Consider the following 5,758-nt stretch of genomic DNA (forward strand, 5'->3'; position numbering starts at 1 on the left):
ATTTCATTTTCTAACCCATTTTCTTTCTCTCTCCTCTCTCTGAATAAAGCTCTCCAGTTAAAAATTTTTGGATGATTTCATTTTAATCAGTTATATGTTCACAATCAACTTTTCTTTCCCTTTTCCCTCTTCTTGTCCTTTGAATCAGTTGGTTTCGACAGACGAAGAAATTAAAGAAGCATTGGACCATGGGTGGACCCAATTAAGGCCTAGGGGGGGCTGACCATTAAGTTTTCTTTTAAATATATCCCAAGTCCCTTCTGAAAAAGTTAGATAAAAAAGTTTGGACACATTTTTTATATATTAAAAGATTTGTAGTTCAATGGTAAGAGTATTATTTAATGGTTTCAAAACCTTGGTTCAAATCCTATTAGCCACATTATTTTATTTTTTTAAATATTTTGTGGAAACTACTTCAGAAAATGATATTTTCACGCATTTAAAAATAATAATTTATAACTATTATTATTTAGAATTTAAAAAAGTAATAAAATTTGAGTTTATAAGACTTAATATGTATTCAAGTGAACATTAAAAAAATCTAAGTTAAATAAAATTTTTTGAACTAAGCCCCCCCTCATTTTAGTTTCTAGGTCCGCCACTGCATTGGACTAGGATTAGGCTTTGAACGTCGAGTGGTCATTACTTGAAGGCATATGATTCAGAAATGTAAAATGAATGTTTTCTCAGCTCGAAATTGAGTACTGTATTTAGTTAACTCATTAACAATAACAAAGGCAGCAGTGTATTTTTATATCTTTTTTCTGCCTGAAACGAAACTTTTCATTTATTGGAAAGCAAAGAACAAACAAAAACTGCATTTCTTCCAGCCCAACAATCACAATTTGAACTATTAATCGAAAGTTCTAACTAACGCACCAAATTGAAAAAAAAAATTACTTAAGGCACAATCCTGTGACTTTTTAGCCTACCAATCCAAGTAACGAAGGAATTCTTAGAATTTGTGTGACCCAAGAACCCGTGCTCCTTACTCTTGTTCACGCTAACTAACTAACCCGCACCCATATTCATCAGCGTATCTGCATATGACCAAACAGCAACCTCATTCAATTTTGTTGGCTGGAGCTGGTTCTCTCTCACAATCTCCTCCCACACTCTTTCTTTACCTTTCATAATTTCCTCCAATCTCACTCTCTCACAACCCTTTCCATCTTCAAGCCCATAATTCTCAATCTCAAACTGCTCAGCCAACACTTTCCATAAATGCTTCCACTTAAAAACATCTCCATTGGTGCAGTTAAAAGCTTCGTTCCTTGCATTTGGATCCAGTGCCGCCCAAATTTGCTGCTCGGCAATCAACTCTGTGTCCGAAACTTGTTGGAAGCCTTCCCAAGTATCTCTAGTGCCATAAAATAGTAAAGGAACGCCTTCATGTTTACGAATAGCAGCGTACACGCAGAGAGTGGCTATAATATTCGTTAAACTATAATGGCACTTCATGGAATAGGAATGGGGTAGAATGAGAATGAGCTGAGAATGGGAATGGGCTGGAATGATCATTTTCATTTCCAACCCCCCATGGGAATGGGATTCTCATTCTTTATTCCCAAATTGTGTGAGACCCATACATTTTATTCCCATTCGCAAATTATATTTTGTCAAATAAACATGAGTTTCATTCTCATTCCCCATTTTATGAAATAAACACATGAAGGTAAAAACCCAAATATTCCGAAAGGTCGGTGTACGGACCAAGCCGAGCCCTCTCTTTTGTCAACTTCTTCAAATAATATAACTTCTAGAGTATAGTAAAATAGTGAAATGTTTAAACTTGGCAAATCCTCAGTAAAAGGCGGATCGTGAGACGGTATTTTACCAATAAACTCGAGTGGTCCCATGTAAAATTTGCCTCCGGTTTGGAGACAAATGTGGCGGAGATTTGGTGCGTTTGGGATTACAGAACGGAGCACGTTATGCAACATGGCGCCGTTGATCTGGCACTTCTCAGCTTCAGTGCGACGGCCGGCCCACGTCACGTAGAAGATGTGGGTGACGTCAGTGAGTTTTGAGAGCTTGGCTTGTGTGTCCTCTTGGTCGGAAACATCGCATTGGAGGTATTCAATGGGGTAAGCGGCGTTCCAGTTAGGCCTGGGGCGTCGGGCCACTCCGTAGACCTTCCACGGGCCGCCGGGGGTATCTGGTCGGGGTAAAATCTCAGCTAGGCTGTTGCCTAGAATTCCTGTCACACCTACTACAAATCCCACGTTCTGGTAGTCACGAGTTTGCTCATATTCTTCCAATTTTTTTCTGTACAAGTTAAAATTAAACAAACATCATTTTAAATATCAACATGCTATATGTATATAAACTTAGAGTAGCTCTTTGCCTTAGCAGCGCCAATAGCTCCTGCCCACCACCAGCTCTTTTTTTTTGGTGAGTTTGGTTTCTGATTCTAGCTATATAGAGGATACTCCTGTGCAAGAGTAGGCCACGGATATGCACGATTTTTCTGCATTTATGTTGATAAATTTTAACATGATTAAGAAATAAGTTAAAATATCTGTGTTGCATCCGTGTTGAACTATTTCAACACAATTACGTCTTTAATTATGACATGAATGCTAATTTTTCAGTTTATTATATTTTATATTTTGGCTGAGTTATTATATATTAATTATTGCCCTATAATTATTTAAATTTATAATTGGTTTATATAATTAAATTTTCATATCTTGGATTAGTTTGAGTTTTTATGTCATTTATTTTTTTAATCAAATAATTTATTTTTATTTTAAGATAGCTGATAATCGGGCTTAAATCAAAGATATGATTGAAGATAGGTTTAAATTAAAGATTGTAATGCAGTATAGTATAGTGTAGGTCCTATAGTGAAGCTTCGTTTATTTTATGATTGATTGTTCCTTAATTCGACACCAAGGACTGTTGGAGAATTCAAAGGATAAAACAAAAATTTTTATTATAGAAAGTTCATGAACATTATAAGAACAATTTTCACACTCTCACATATCACTCTTAGAAGTTTTTTTTTGCTTCTGATGCTTCTTCCTCTTAGACTTGATGCACACAACACAAATTTCAAGGGTATTTATACTACCCCAAAACTTAATTATAACCACACACATAAACTAAACAAATTTAATCACAACTACTCATTTATTCTCAATCGCCACACTAACTATCAACCTAACTCATTCCACTTCACCAATCACACGAACCACACCAATCATACCAACCTTACATACCACCTAAGCTCACCTAATTTAGAAAATTCTATAAGATGGACCAGGCTTCGCGTTTTTTGGACTTGGATTAAAACTAAGTTTTTAATCCAACAACCCCCCTTAAATTTGGTTTAATAATGCCCAATAAATTTCTAACCTGAAAGAATCTTCTTGCTTTAGCGGCTTGGTAAGAATGTCAGCAGTTTAATAATGTGATTTGACATACTTTGATTGTATTTCCTTTCTTTTGATGCACTCTCGTATGAAACGATAACGAGTATTGATATGTTTGCTTCGATCATCGAAGACTAGATTCTTGGATAGAGTAATTTATGATTTGTTATTGACATAAATCTCGATTAGCTTTACTTACGGCATAGTCAACTCGTTCAACAAATTCTTCAGCCAAATTGCATGACAAACACATAAAGTAGCAGCTATATACTTAGTTTCACAAGTTGACAGTGTAACAATAGGTTGTGTCTTTGACATCCATGTCAAAGCAGTATCTCCCATAAAGAACCCAAATCATATGGTGCTCTTTCGATCATCTATATCTCCACCCTAATCACTATCACTATATCCAATAAGCTTGTAGTCATTAGAAAATGAGTATAACAAGCCGAAATTATTGTACCTTCATGTAGCCAAAATTAATTATAATTATAACATGCCATGCCCCGACCCCAAGCACGTGAGAATTGCAGGGTTATTATAATGATAATTAGGGATATCAAATAAAAACTCATGATTATCAATCAAAATGGCATAAACTGAATTTTTACTGCAAACATAAACAACCTAATTTTCAAATTTTATTTAGAATTCGATACTAATCAAAACACAATGAAATTTTTTGGAATAATAATAAACTTGTAAATATACCACATATAGAAATTTTTAGTCATTTGATAATATCTCACTAGGTTTTCACTTAATTAGACTACATCAATCAAAACTATCAATAACAAGACAGCAAAAATTTGTGCATTTATTAAAAATAAAGTGCCCAAAAGATTTTGATACAACTACCATCAATGATAAGCTCAAGGGAAAAATGATCTTTTAGCATTTTGAGTCCCAGAAGATTGAACAAATGTCATTTTTGGAATCCAGATGGTTGAAAACCTTAAGATGGGTGATAATTGGGCTTAAATCGAAGATACGATTGAAGATAGGTTTAGATTGCATATTGTAATGCAGTGCAGTATAGTGTAGGCATTATAGTGAAGCTTCGTTGACGTTAAGGTTGATTGTTCCCTAATTTGACACCAAGGACGAGCTCTCTAAATGTGCGCAATCGTAATCTTCTAGTAGTAGGGTCCCACAGATCCACCCATCGCTCCATTAGTCAACCCAACCCAAGTCCATAAACTGCATCGACTAGGAGTTGACCAAAGTTGACTTTTGATTTGTTTTAAATCGAGGACCTAGATCGTGCCACATCCCCACAAATTTAAACCCTTGGTCTTTTACAATTTAATGGTAGGTTTTATCTTCTATGGTTACTTAAAAATGGGCAATCCTCTTGCCAAAATGGTAAAGACAGTGACGGATAGCAGTTACAAAAATTGAAATTGTGTGCATTTTGTAGCTCGTATTAATGAAGAAAAATTAGTGAAAGGGCTACATATTTAAAAGATAAAAGTCCAATGGAAGCTTGGACAGTTCATGCTTGGGATTTTAATTGGTACTTTTAATTTTAAGCCCTTAGGTTTTTAAAGATATGAGTTGTTGGATCCTTAATCCGGTATTGTTGGATCTTTAATCCAACATTAAGCTTAAAAGTAAATTATTATATGTTGCATGTTGTCATATAAGATTAAACCTAATTAAAAGTGACGTATTAAGGTTTTCAATAATTTAGGCTTTAATCCATCAGATAAAAAGTGGGAATTTAATGTGTAGAGACTTAGGTAATTTTTTACTTTCATGATGGGCTGAAATATGAATACGTAAAGACGACAGGAAAAGTTATCTATATAAGTAGTTATAATCCCCAGATCATACGTATTGTTCTATTTTTTCTGACATCTCATCATCATAGAAAGAGCACAGAGAAACTTAAAGGACTCTCGAAAAGAACTTGTTGATCTAGAAGGCTAACCACATGACTCTAAAGAGTAATTGCATAATTATGAATTCAAGCACGCTTCCACATATTCATTTATTGATTTTTAGTGATACAACATAATGTTCTTGGACTATAAATGATGTTTTTCACTAAATGCTTAATTATTTACTAACAAGTGGCATCAGTGCCTCTTTATGTTATATCATTGAAATCAAATTTGTTTTCAATTAATGATTAAAGTTTTTGGTGCTCTCAAATTAATAATTATGAAATTATTGAGTTTGAGACCAAAATTGGTGAAAGAAAAAATATTGAAGAAAACACATCAGTGGAAATATATATATTCAGTATCATAAAGACTTGCGGTCAGCGGTTGCCATGATGTTTCATGGCCATCGATAAAGCTAGTAAGGCTGAAGCAAATAGAGAAAGTGGCGACCATGGTTGTCGCATCAAGAATCAAGACAGTAAAAAATTAAAA

General features: G+C 34.4%; 1 pseudogene; it reads right to left on the minus strand.

The window, feature by feature from the left end:
- Positions 1-722: 722 nt before the first annotated feature.
- LOC102615296 (3-oxo-Delta(4,5)-steroid 5-beta-reductase-like) lies at positions 723-4,551 on the minus strand (annotated as a pseudogene).
- Positions 4,552-5,758: the final 1,207 nt, after the last annotated feature.

The sequence above is a fragment of the Citrus sinensis genome, chromosome 5 (genome assembly GCF_022201045.2).
Source record: "Citrus sinensis cultivar Valencia sweet orange chromosome 5, DVS_A1.0, whole genome shotgun sequence".
Taxonomy (NCBI): Eukaryota; Viridiplantae; Streptophyta; class Magnoliopsida; order Sapindales; family Rutaceae; genus Citrus; species Citrus sinensis.